Below are 14,798 nucleotides of genomic sequence, written 5' to 3'. Positions count from 1 at the left end.
TCAAAGTTAAGCTTAAATATGGAACTTCATATTTCATAACCTTTTCAAATGTCTCATTTGCATATAGCATATGGAAGATCATAAGTATACTAAAAGGTAACACCTTCAGAATGTATTTTTCTTTCTAAATATAGAAAGTTTTGAGTGCTGGAGTGCTAATAATACTTCTATATAATATATATATATATATATATATTTAGTACAACGATATATTTTACATTAAGGGATGAGGGAGTTCGGCTAAGCCATAGAATGACCAATCTAATTTAGTATTGAATTCACCATCTACGAGATTGGAACCTAAGACTTCTCATTTACAAGTGAAGATGAATCCCACTAGACCGTAGTACTAAATGGCCTATAATTAAAATATAATTAATTGTCAAAAGATTTACTTGGTCATAGGGCTTTATTATTAAATTAAAAAATTAATTTATTAATTATGGATTAAATTTTTAATTTTTGGTTATTTCAACAGACTCATCCTTTAGGAAGAAGAAAGAACCCTTATTTTCAAACAGATGATCCCCAAATTCATACATGTTGCAAATAGGTATATATGTATGTTATATATACATGGATAATGCTAGGAAGACCAAATTTTTGGTTATTTCAATAGACTCATCCTTTCGGGAAGTGGCCTGATAATGCCTCGAAGGGGTCAGCTGGCCGAAAATTAGAGAACCTTGCCATTCCCTCGTCGAAGGTCCAATGACTGAGATTCTTGTCGGGTTTTACTCGTGAAAGGAAGAGCTACCATCCCCATGTGGTGTGCCATAGTGTTCAATACTGAAAGAGAAGAAATTTGGGTTAGGGTTTTCGACAAACCGAGGTTTCTCAAGCTCACTTCGTCAATTATAGATACCCATAAGTACAATTGAGACTAGGGTTTAACTGGGTTCAAAGAGAGGATCAATTTGACACCGGTCCCGTTGTCAACGGTGGTAGGATTAAGAAGATGAGGCTAGGTCGGGTCAACGGGTCGAAGAGGGTCTGGGTTTGGCCGGTTCCTCCTTCCCCTATTTTCTCTCCATTCTTCATTTTCTGATTGGTTGTCCCTTTTTTTTTTTTTCCTTTTTGATTGGCTATACCCCCTTCTTTTCAAACCACAACCACCACGTGGCTTTTCTACACCAAGACAAAGCTCCAACAAATTTGAAGCACTCCAGATTCACGCTAAAATGACTATTTTGCCCTTATCTTCGTTCGTTTCTATTTCATTCATTATAACTCCATTTGGCGAACAGTTTTCGCCTACACGCTTGTGGGACTGAGCTCTATCCAAACATGTCAATAAATGGTTTAAAATATATGAGGATAAAATACATCCTCATATAATTACGTTAAACCAACTAGGGGCATTTTCGTCTTTTCACCGATCAAACAAATATACACCTAAAATATAAATACGTGGTAACTCCGAATACGAATGAAAAATACTTAAATTAATAATCAAAACCAGGAACGGAATTTGACATTTTCCCATTGAAATTTCTTAACCATTTATTGTTTTATTTCCCTATTTCCTCCACATATTCATAAATATAAATATCGTATTTATATAATTACAAATTTTCAAGATATTACACGCACTGGATCATGAATTGCCGATCTATAGGGTGGTGATTATGAGGGTAAGTGGGGTGGAGGGCAAGGAAAGGCGGGGATGGGGTAGCGTTGTTGCAGTTGGGAAAATAAAACCTTCAGGATGAAATGGGAGGTGTGGGGAAGACATACATGGGGGTTTGGGGTGGTGTTTTGGGGGGGGGGGTGTGGAATGGAAATAACCATCTTCTAACAAAAAGAAACCTCCTTAATTATTTTTAAATACATAAATTTTGGTATATAAAATTTAGTTTGATTAATCAGTATAAAAATAATTAATTTATATAAGGGTAATTTAGTAATCAAGCTAGTTTTAATTCCGATTCCAGTGAATTAGTAAACAACTTATATGTAACCAACATCATTCCTCTCCGATTCCACACAATTTTAGTAAACAACATCAACGTGAATCTAATTATGTTTACACCTTATTCCAATTCCTCTGTTTACACCTTATTCCAATTCCTTCTTAGTTCAATTCCCCTTCAATTCAATTCCTCTAAATCGGATTACGGTTTAATAAATGAACCATTGATTTCTGGATTTCTCAGTTCAAGTTGATCTTTATTTTTGTCTTGGTTGTAATAGACGGCTCGGATTGAACGTTTGCAATCGATGAATGTATGACAGCTGTCATAGCATCTGATCTGTTTAAGTTGTTCGTGTTGTAGGCTAGCAACAGCTATATTCCACACACACTTTGTGTGATAGTGTACCTGAATTCAATCGAATCCATCGTAGATCAGAGAAACGTTTTAGTTTTTGCTTCTTTCCTTCTTCTCCATGCAACTTGGTAAATAAATTAACTTTAATTTCCAGTGGCTAAAAACCTCTCAAATTTGAAATATACAGTCTGCAAAACATTAACACGGCCCCATAGCTTGGTTGGACTTGAATCAAGGGGCGTGAATATGAGATTCAGTCTTTGGATTTTCAATGAAGAACTCAATTGAATCGAAGGAAGAAATGGCCGAATCTCGAGCTGAGCTTCGAGTTCCGAGCTTCATTGGAGTCAACTATAAACACACACCCTACCCATTTTTATGATTAATGTGTGTTGTCTATTGAGATATGTTTTACACATTTAATGACATAAATATCTTGTTATCAAGAGGAATATGACATACTATTCTTAATTAATTTCACCTATATAAGAGTAAATCATCGCATTTGTGAGACTTGAGACGACTAAATTCTCTAAAGCTTCCACAAAACTAGGATATGTTCAGGGCCAAGATAAACACAAGCGTATAAGTTGGTGTGACATGATAGATGTGTAGGACAGTGTCTCAATTTACTGCCACGATGAATAATTCAAGATCTTCCATATCCACTACGTCTCTAAGTAAAGCCAATATGCTTTCATTAGGGTAAGTTCAAGTCCAAAAGACACTTCTCTTGATGCACATCATGTCTATTCTCTCTCAACTTTGATAGGCAACTAATCTACATGTTTGATATAAATGTGAGGTGTTGTTGGATTTTGAGTAGAATTTCCCTTCCATCTCATTGTCCCACTTTGATCAAGTTGAAAAGTTTTTCACATTTTATAACACCTAGTCACTTTTCATAAGTAATTCGAAAGATGTACAATGGAAAACAAACAAAGGGTTTGAACCTTGGGTTTTGGCTCTATGTGTGATTATATAAATAATTAAGGAACTATTGTTGGTACTAAAAAAATTCGTTTTGCACTCCTCACGAGTATATTTTTGTTTTTAAATGTATAAAATTTGGAGTGCAAAATGTAGCAATCCTCTAAATTTAAAATATATTTAATTGTCAAATGATGGACTTGGGCTTTGGGCTTTATTATTAAATACAAATTTTTTATTAATTATGAGTTTATTTTTTGGTTATTTCAACAGACTTGTCCTTTAGGAGGAGGAACACCCTCTTCTGTTCGAACAGATGCTCCCCAAATTCGTATCTGTTGCAAACAAGTATATGTATGTTATATAGACATTCATCTGCATCTCATTTAGTACAGAGAAAAATCATCTTCCTACTAGAATTACTAAAACCTATCCTACTGAAAGGACCGCAAAGATAAACCAAGTGATTCCGAAGTTGGGATCTTGGTTTAGATCGTTGAATGCTGGTGAAGGAGACGCCATTCAACTACAAGCACAAAATAGGGGCAAAATTTCGTTCCAAGAATATTGCGGTACATAAGCCTCGATCTTTGTTTTATTCGTTTAATTTGAATTTTGTTTCATTGGAATTGTATCAGTACATATAATTGCAATTTATTCGTTGATTAACATATAATTTATATGTATTTCAAATTTATTCATGTTAATCCTTTGGTTTCATCTTTTGTAGCATTAATTTCATGTTGCATTTCAGATAATGTGGGTTCTTTCTTAGCTATTTTCTCAGCTATTCTATCAACAATTGTTTTGAAGCTGTGAGTAGGGATGGGCAAAATACCCGCGGTTACCTGCCCATTTAAACTTAACGGTTAAGGCTATGGGTAACCGTTTAGATAAATAAACGGTAACGATTATGGATATAACTATTTACCCATGAAATTTAAATGGGTGGTTATGGGTATTAACCGTGATTATAAATGGTAACCGTTTACCCATTTATTTTATATATGTAAAATTAACACAAATCATGTTCTCTATCGGACAAAACTTAGATCAATGCTATTGACTATAGTGCATGGTTTATATAGCTAATTATAATATAATGTAGCTCATTATATATATTATGTTAATACTTTACATTATGGGTTAAATAAACCAAGAATACTGTCTTCTAAACAGTTTTCGTAACCCAAGAATACTTAGCAAATATTATATTACCTTCATTGGTAACAATTAAAAATATCGTCTGTAAACTATTATTTCAATTATTGGAAAGGTATAAGGACTTAAAAAATTAAAATACGGAAATGTATGATGAATGTACCTATAACGGTGTTTAATTGTCAAAAAAAAAAAAAAAATTATGACAATTTTTTTTTTTTTTTAAATTTTCAAGTTGTTAAAAAACATGCAGACGGATGAAAAATGGGTAATGGTAAAAGAAAAACAAAAGATAAGCGGGTTAAAAAGAGTAAATGGGTAAACGGGTATTAAACGATTACGGTTAAATAGGTATGTGGTTATGGGTATGGTTAACCGTTTATTAAACGGTTACGGTGAAATAGGTATGCGGTTATGGGTATGGTTAACCGTTTACAAACGGTTATGGGTATGGATATAACCGTTTAGGCAATTACCCAACGGGTAAACGATTATGCGGGTATGAGCATAAACGGTTATGGGTAAATAACCGCGGTTACCCGCCCATCATAACCATTACCCATCCCTAGCTATGAGCTTCAACTGGTTGTTTTTTAATGGATTTCGGCTTTTCTTTGTCTTTAGCCAAATCTAAATCTTTTCTAGCACTTCTATCTTTTCTAGAGGGTCTTCTAGCCTATCGATTAAGTCTAAAATTAGACTTTCTTCTTTAATGATAACACATAGATTTAGTTTGGAAGCACATTCTTCTTCTGACTCCGTGCTACTAGCATCCATTGCTGATAAACAATTCTTTATCTTCAAGAACTGCAACTTCATTTTCACTTTCTTCAAAATCAGGCGAAATTAGCATTAGCTGGCATAATTGCTTCTTTAGACCTTCATCGAGATTGAGATTGTTAATCTTTACTTTCATTCGGCATTGAGGTCTTATATGTCTAACTTTTCCACACTTATAGCAAACAAGGGGTTTTCGATCCGATCCTTCCTTCCCCCCTGTTTGTTTGCGAGACTGGAATTTTCGCTTACGAAATGACCTATAAGGTTTTGAAGGCCTATGTGGACTATCTTCTGATTGTTTTCTGTGAAATCGTTTGGTTTTCCTAAAAGGCTTTCTCGAGGATGAATAGCTTTTAGGTTCAAACACAAATTGTTCACAAAAATCTCCCATCTCTTTGATTGTAATGATCTTTGCTTATTAAGTTGCCTTTTCAGCTTCATATCATTACAAAGTTCTAAACCTTCAACACAAATTTCAGAGGTAAGCTCTCTATAAGTATATAGTTCATAAGATGTGATTCCTCCAAATTTTGTTCTTATTCGATTTCATAATTTCTCAGCAAATAAAGAAGATAATCCAGAAAGAAACTTTTCTTTCCAGAAATCGGCATTACAATCAAATCTAATGAAAACCTTGGCATAAAAAACATCTTTATACCACCTAAAATGAGACAGAATCGAACATTTTAGGTTCATTAGGAGTTCTCTAGAAGGATCAAGTTGGAGCTCAATAGGCCCAATGGAATGAAGGGTAATGGTATAGATTCAGTTTTTGTGATTGATTGTTGATTCCGTTCCAACACAACTATCATCCATTTCAAGAAATCACTTGAAATTGTTAATTACTATTATTTGGTAATCAAGCTAGAGTTTTGCATATAGTCACAAAAGTCGATTGTAAACCAATTGCCATACAACAACCAAATTTATCCTACTATCAACAATATAAATCAGAGAATGCCATTGTGATTGATTTTACACCAAGTCTTTATTTAGCTTCAAGTACTCCATGTTCTAAACCAATTCCCATAACAGCACTTCCATCAGGGGTGGGATAGGTCGCCACATAGCCAAAAAAATGGCCCGGCACCTACGGAACTCTCTCCAGCCCAGCAGATTGCCTCGCACCCAGCCCAAGCTGGTCTCCAGGCCAGCCCAAAATTGACAGACCTTGGGACCAGCCCATTTGACACCATGCTGACGTTAGTCACTTTTTTTTGCGCCTGAAAGTGATGGCCCGAGTTCATCGGAAAATCTGAAAAAAAATGCATCGACAACATGTTTGCATCAACGCAAAGGTTTCCAACACGATTTATAAGTTAGAAACCATAAGAATAGGATTGAGAACTTACCCAGGTGAAATGCAAGAGATTTCACCGAGAATTGGACCTTGAACTCGTTGGAGTTTGTCCGTTTTCCTTTGTCGGGATCACATGCAGGGAGTTAAGCTCTCAAATTAACCGCAAAATTGCAACACAATAGGATTTAAAGCTCAAGAACACAATACAGTGATAGAAACATCACCTAGGTTAGAGATTGAGAGCTCAAGCTCTCGGCTTCAATGGTAGGACCTCGCACCATGCACCGATGCTGCATCCAAGGCCATGGTTGGGTTCCTTGAGCTCCAGGGATTACAAAAATAATATTTTGTGTTTGATATGTTGAAGGGTTTGAAGTGGAAGGAGAAGGAGAGCTCACGGGAGTGAGCTGGAGAAGAGAGAGAGAGAGAGAGAGAGAACCGATGGGAAAAAGGGAAAAAGTGATAGAAATGTTCGATGGATGGGTAAGGAAATTGGTTTTTAAAACCTATTAAAATCATTATTTTAAAGGTCTAATTGAAGATGCATTTTATTTAATCATATTTTAATAAAATGGACTAGGTTATTTTTTCTTAGGGATGGAGATGCATTTAGCCTATTACTATTTATTGAGGTTTATCACTGTTTACTGAGTGAAAAAATATGTTGGATGCTGGCACATTTTTGCTAAGGGTGAAACTGCTTTAAAGAAATTAAAAAAAATTGTAAACCCCTAATTTCTTATTCTGTTAGGCTTTAGTTGGAGCAAGACTTTGTATTGTTTTCTTGGTGGGTGAGAAATTAGAAGAGAGAGAAGATGAGTGAGACGAAGAAGAAGCAGCTGCACCAGCAGCTAAGTAATAAAGATTTTATTGACTTTTTCGTATGAAAGTGTAACCTATCAAAGAAAATACTAGCATAGTTGATAGCCTACGATTTAAGACTTTTTAGTTTTTTATTTATTTATTTTTATTAAATGACAAATTTGTTAGATTAGACAGCTGATCAAATTTGAACTCACGTTGTAATGCAAAGACAATAATTCTCTTAAGGAAACGGATTCTCTCCGGATTCATTATGTGGAGATCCTAGGAATCCTCATATCTCAACCTTTCATCGTATATTGTGCTGTTAATTTTCGTCAGATACTATTTGTATTTAATTTTAAATAATAAAAGTTAAATGATTTTTTAACACACGATACACGATAAAAGACTAAGATGTGAGAATCCCTATGATCCACATGTAATGGATCCGGAGGGATCCGTTTCCTTCCCTTAACTACTGTGGTAGGGCCACTTGCGCCTATAATTCATGACTTGTTCCACCCTTATTTTTTTCTTGGACCACATGGACAAGGGTCTGCTCTGCTGTGCCCATTTTTCCAACGCCCACCATCAGCCTGGATCCTCGTTTCGACACCTGTATTCTGATTTAATGCCGTATAGCACAGGAGTTTGACTGCATTCAATGTTCCAACTTCTGCAAGTTTTCTTACGTATTTTTATGTCTCTGAAACTTGTTTGTTGATCTTTCTCTGCCGGTAATCCCACCGAGTTTCCCTTGGAGAATTCTGTATCAGAAACACCATAGGCGGTACTGCCTCCAGACTCTAACTCATTAGTTAACTACGCATAATCCCGATCTCTTGCATCTCTAAGATTGTTTATTTATGAGCAAGCCACATAACCCATATGCATATATATGTTTTGACTTGTGGGTTTGTACAGGTTATGGATATAGCTGCTTCTGCTTCTGCTGGTGGCGGCGGCGGCGGTGGTGGTGGACCTGGTGGTGCTGCTGATGTCCACCCTTCTCGAGAAAAGTATGATGTGTTTATTAGTTTCAGAGGTGAGGACACCCGAAATACTTTTACTAGCCATCTTCACGATGCCTTACTCCAGAAGAAAATTGAAATCTACATAGATTACAGACTTGTGAGAGGGAGTGAAATTGCACCTGCCCTTCTAGAAGCCATCGAGAAATCTACGCTTTCCTTGGTCATTTTCTCACAAAACTATGCATCTTCCACCTGGTGCTTGGATGAACTTGCGCACATACTAAACTGCAGGGAGACAGTTGATCAGATGGTCATACCTATTTTTTACGACATCAGTCCATCAGATGTACGAAAACAACAGGGGACTTATGCAGATGCATTTGCTCAACTTGAAATCCGTTTCAAGGACGGTATCGACAAGGTGCACAAGTGGAGGGCTGCTTTGACGACTGTTGCTAATCTATCTGGCTTCGATTACTCAAACAAAACTGGGTAACTAATTCTACGACTTCTTGTGATTTATACTCTTGAACATTTAATGCATACAGGAACAGTTAAGGAATACCTATTTACTAACTATTAGTTGTACATCATATAATTGCCAGGACGGAGGCCGATTTAGTTAAGAAAGTTGTCAACGAAATTTGGGGCAAATTGAATCAACAATCGTCAAGCAATTTAAAGGGCCTGGTGGGAATGGAAAGACGCATTGACCAAGTTGAGTCAACATTATGCATTGATTCACTTGATGTATACACTGTAGGTATTTGGGGCATGGGTGGCATTGGCAAGACCACCCTTGCTGATGCTGTGTTTCACCGACTCTCTTCTAAATTCGAAGCTTCTTGTTTTCTTAAAAATGTCAGGGAGAAATCAGAACAAACAGGTGGACTAGATCACTTGCGAAACACACTTGTTAGTGAGATATTAAAGGAGAAAGATCTAAATATCGGCACTCTGACTATAGGATCATATCTTGTTAGAAAGAGAATGGGAGGTACGAAGGTCCTCGTTGTTCTTGATGATGTAAATGATTCAAACCAATTAAATTTTCTAGCCGGAGATCCTGCTCTATTTGGCCCTGGAAGTAGAATCATTATAACGACTAGAGATAAGAGCCTACTTCAGAAAAGTGTTGATCATGATAAGATATGCAAGGTTCAGGAATTAAATTCTGATGAAGCTCTTCAACTCTTTCGTTTGTGTGCTTTCGAAAATAACATTTCTAGAGTCGATTGTACAGAGTTGTCAAAAATTGTGGTTGATTATTGTGGAGGCATTCCATTAGCTCTTCAAATTTTGGGTTCCTCATTCCTTCACTGTGAGAGCAAAGAAGATTGGCAGGATGAATGGAAAGAATTTCCAAGAGAAAAGATCTGGAAAGTGTTCAGATCAAGTTATGATGGATTAAAAGAAATTGAGAAGGAGGTATTTCTTGATATAGCATGTTTTTATCAAGGGAAAGATGAGTACATTGTAAAAGAAATGCTAGATATATGTGGTTTTCGTGAGGCAGGAATCAAAGTTCTGATTGATAAGTCTCTCATATCAATTTCAACAAATAACTGCTTGGAGATGCATAACTTGTTACAAGAAATGGGTAGGGCGATTGTTCACGAACAATGTATTGAAGAGCCCATAAAATGCAATAGATTATTCTTTGATGAGGATGTCAATCGGGATTTGAAAACTAATACGGTAAGATCTTCAAATGCATTCAGTTTCATGCAAATTTTTTGTATATTGTATTGTAACCACATTGATACTTTGTTCTTGATTCTCAGGGAAGTGCAACGGTACAAGCCATATTCCTTAACAGGTCTGAGATTATAGGGATACTCTTGAATCATGCAGACTTCGAAAAGATGTATGATCTAAGGTTGCTATACATTTATAATTCTAGCTGTAACAAGTACTGCAAAGTAAAAGTTTCTCTTCCCCATTCTCTTACTTATCTTGGCTGGGAGGGATACCCTTTCAAATCTTTGCCAACGAAACTTTGTCCGGAAAATCTTGTTGAGCTTCAAATGCGCAACAGCCAAGTTGAGCAACTTTGGAATGAGGGCCAGGTATGTATTGCTTATTATTAAATAAATGCGGTGTAGAGATCAGTTTATGTTATTAATTATTTCCAATTATCATTGATTTGTTACAGAATCTTAAGAACTTAAAAGTGATGGATCTCCATTTGTCCGTGCATCTGATTAAAGTTCCAGATCTCTCTCAAAGTCCAAACATTGAGCATATAGATCTTTACGGGTGTAAAAGTTTGGTTGAAATTCCTTCGTATTTTCCATGTCTTGACAAGCTTAGTTATCTTAACCTGACAGACTGCGCAAAACTCAAATATCTTTCGGAGATGCCAAGCAGTATTGAATACTTATATTTAGATAGCACTGCAATAGAGGAATTGCCTTCATCAGTTTGGTCTCTTGAAAAAATTCGGTGCTTAGAGCTTCCCAAGAACATACCAATATTAGACTTGAGTGGGAATGCGACTAATTGCAAAAATCTTGTGAGTCTCCTAGAGAGCATTTGCAAATTAAAGTCTCTGAAGAGCCTTGATCTGAGTGGAACCACAATTAGAAGCCTACCTGCAATCATTGGTAACTTAGAATCTCTTGAGAAACTTGATTTGAGTGGAACTGCAATTAGAAGCCTACCTGCAAGCATTGGTAATTTGGAATCTCTTGAGAAACTTGATCTGAGTGGAACCGCAGTTAAAAGCCTACCAGCAAGCATTGGTAATTTGGAATCTCTTGAGAAACTTGATCTGAGTGGAACCGCAATTAAAAGCCTACCTGCAAGCATTGGTAATTTGAAATCTCTTGTGAAACTTGATCTGAGTGGAACCGCAATAGAAGGGCTACCTGCAAGCATTGGCAATTTGAAATCTCTTAAGAAACTTGATCTGAGTGAAACCGCAATTGAAAGTCTACCTGCAAACATTGGTAATTTGGAATCTCTTGAGAACCTTGATCTGAGTGGAACCGCAATTAAGAGTCTACATGCAAGCATTGGTAAATTGGAATATCTTCAGAAATTTTATCTGAGTGGGACCGCAATTGAAAGCCTACCTGCAAGCATTGGTAATTTGAAATCTGTGGATAAACTTGATCTGAGTGAAAGCGCAATTAAAAGCCTACCTGCAAGCATTGGTAATTTGAAATCTCTTGAGAAACTTGATCTGAGTGGAACAGCAATTGAAAGCCTACCTGCAAGTATTGGTAGTTTGAAATCTCTTGAGAACCTAGATCTGAGTGGTACCGCAATTGAAAGCCTACCTGCAAGCTTTGACAATTTGAAATCGCTTGTGAAGCTTGATCTGAGTGGAACTGCATTTAAAAGCTTACCTACAATCATTGGTAATTTGAAATCTCTTGAGAAACTTGATCTGAGTGGAACCGCAATTGAAAGCCTACCTGCAAGCATTGGTAATTTGAAATCTCTTGAAAAACTTGATCTAAGTGGAACCGCTGTTGAAAGCCTACCTGCAAGCATAGGTAATTTGGAATCTCTTGAGAAACTTGACCTAAGTGGAACAGCAATTAAAAGCCTACCTACAAGCATTGGTAATTTGGAATCTCTTGAGAAACTTGATCTGAGTGGAACCACAATTGAAAGCCTACCTGCAAGCATTGGTAATTTGGAATCTCTTAAGAAACTTGATCTGAGTGGAACTGCAATTCAAAGCCTACCTGCAAGCATTGGTAATTTGAAATCTCTTGAGAAACTTGATCTGAGTGGAACCGCAATTAAAAGCCTACCTGCACGCATTGGTAATTTGAAATCCCTTGAGAAACTTGATCTGAGTGGAACTGCAATCAAGTGCCTACCTGCAAGCACCAAGGAAGCTTCTCGGCTGATTTCACTGGGGTTAACCAATTGCAGGAGCCTTGAATCTTTACCAGATCTCCCAGGGGTACGTTGGCTTGAAGCACATGGATGCACATCACTCAACAAAGTGCTGAGCTCAAAGACTGCACTTTCACTAGGTTGGGATGAATATAAACATTCTCAAGGGCTTCAAGAGCAACTTACATTTTCAAATTGCATAGGAATGGGAGGGGATGCTTGGCGTGATATATTGACTGATTCGCAGATAAGAATTATGCGAATGGCAACTGCGTTATCAAAGTATTTTACACAAGAAGAAATTGAAGTGGCATTTCATCTTGAATTTGAAGAAGAAAGTAATGTATGTCTCTCTGTCTCTGTCTCTCTCTTTCTGTGTTGTTAAATTGAATAACTCAGGTTCTCTGCTCTCTAACACATTTATTGATGAACAGGAATATGTTTTTAGATCTCCAGTTTGCATTGTATGTCCGGGAAGTACAATTCCAAGATGGTTTCCGAACGAAGTTGACAATTCTGCACTGACAATCAACCTTGGTTCAAACTTCTTTAACACTAGTTTTTTGGGTTTTGCTTATTCTGTTGTTGTTGCATTCGAGAATTATAATGTTGGAGGGAGTTTGAGGCTTGGGTGTAAAATCAATTTCAAAGGCTGTGGTGATCCTTTTATCTATCATCGGAGTTGCATGGTTGCCGAATATGCGGAAATCAATGACTGCAAGTTTGATACGCCTCACGTGTTCGTCTGGTTTAGTACCTTTGACCATGTAAAGCGAGGAAGCTACAATGGCGTTACCGAGGCCATATTTGACTTCTACCCAATAATAGAGGATCGTCCTGACGACGGAGCGGTTGATTGTTCCAATATTAAGGTGACGAAGTGTGGGATCTTCCCAATGTATGCTCCAATTGATTCTGCATTGAAATAAAAATGAAACAGGTGAGGTTGCTAAACAGGTCAGACGTGATCTAATTCTGTGAATTATATTGTAATTTTCATGCTGTTACTTTATTTGTGCTTCTGAGATACGGTATTCTGTTTATTATTGCAATTTTCAGGACTGAGGTTGATTTCATTGAGAGCGTTGTTGAATCGCACATCATGCATCAAGTAAGTTAGAGGGCCTTTGTTTGATTTAATGAAAGTCAAGGTGAGCAAATGTAGGCATTTTGGAGCAGGAAAGTCTAGTTTGCTGCTCTGTTTTTGGCTGAATGTTGTTGCTAGAGAGATTTTTTTTTTTCTTTTAATTATGCTTGCCATGTTCATTTACACTCAAATGTGAGGTTTATATACAAACCTCTAACCAGTTACAACCACATCTTCTTACCCGCATTTCGTCATTGCTTGGACGTATTTGCAGAAACTAAAAGTAGAAGAAGATACGACAACAAAGAGGCGTGGTGATGAGTTGAAGCAAGTTGGAGCTAAATTTTGAGCCCTTGTAAGGAGCAAGAAGAGCTACGTCCTCAGAGAAGGAATGCGAAAGAAAAAAAAATGAAGTTGCATATCAGTCGTGTTTATAGATCCCAAAATGCGGCAGCTGACGCTCTTGTAGATTCGTGTCTCTCTCTCACTCTTGTTGTGGATTTTTTTCGTATCAGCTCTTGGAATGGAACCCTAGAAATAATTCCTAATTCTGTCATTCTAGTACATGATTGTTACTGCTCATATATCTCCAATATAATGCGAAGATAGGTATGTGTTTCTACATGGTTTGGGTGTGAAAGAAGAATTTTCAACTTCAGTCTCCTAAAATATTGTCTACCTAATCCATTAAAGAATAAAGAGGCAAAACAGCATGAACATGGAGTTGGGACATCTCTATGAACCCATTATTTCAGCTTGAAAAGCTGCATGAACTAATAGTATAGGAATAAAGAAATAATATAGACGATAAACAAATTAGAAAAACGAAATAATAAGGAAGTTCTACCGCTGATTTGTATATTTTGGACAATGAGCAATTCAGTAGCTCTAAACTTGCAAAACGTTATGAACTCAACTCTTGAACACCCAATTTTCTTATTGTAAATAAGTTTTAATTCCACATGTATGTAAATAGTATTGTCTATCGTATATACATTGAGAACTTTCAACATGTTTTATATGGTTTTATAACTCGCAACATCGTGCAGGCAATTCTTGCTAGTTCGTAACTTAGAATGGTGGAATTCATGAGATGATCAGTTGTCCTTTCTATTTAGGATGGTCTGACTCTAATTTAAATCCACATCACGTGTTTGTGACCTATAATGCTTTGAACATGACGAAGATGCTAAATACTCCAACTGATTTTTACAGACATGCTACTGGGGCCTATATATGTTCATTTCTGGCCAATGAGTGTTTCCGGCCAACCCACTTCCTATGTGAAGGTGGAAAATCATATATGTTGACCAGCTTTCCCGACAAATGTAAAGTTTCCTCAAGCAAACTCACTTGACCCAACGAAAAATTGTTCGTCGGGCCAAGTTTTGTCAGACAAATAGTATTTTATGGTAGTGTTTGTCGCGTAAAGGTTCCCATTTTACGTGCCAAGGTTTTCTATTGGCCCCAAAATTTTACCAGACAATCGTTGCTTTACCTCTTGAATTATGTTTGTCGAGCAGAAGTTGTAAACTAAACCTAAACAATCAAGCAATAATCAAACACACCAAGCAATTTCAGAGTTCCTCCAATATAAGAGTACCTCTCTAACAACGGAAGCTTTATTGATTACCAAC

General features: G+C 36.7%; 1 pseudogene; it reads left to right on the top strand.

Annotated features, from left to right (window-relative positions):
- Positions 1–7,928: 7,928 nt before the first annotated feature.
- On the top strand, positions 7,929–13,741 carry LOC137727150 (disease resistance protein RPV1-like; annotated as a pseudogene).
- Positions 13,742–14,798: the final 1,057 nt, after the last annotated feature.

The sequence above is a fragment of the Pyrus communis genome, chromosome 2 (genome assembly GCF_963583255.1).
Source record: "Pyrus communis chromosome 2, drPyrComm1.1, whole genome shotgun sequence".
NCBI lineage: Eukaryota > Viridiplantae > Streptophyta > Magnoliopsida > Rosales > Rosaceae > Pyrus > Pyrus communis.
This window is presented reverse-complemented; position numbering and strand designations above follow the sequence as displayed.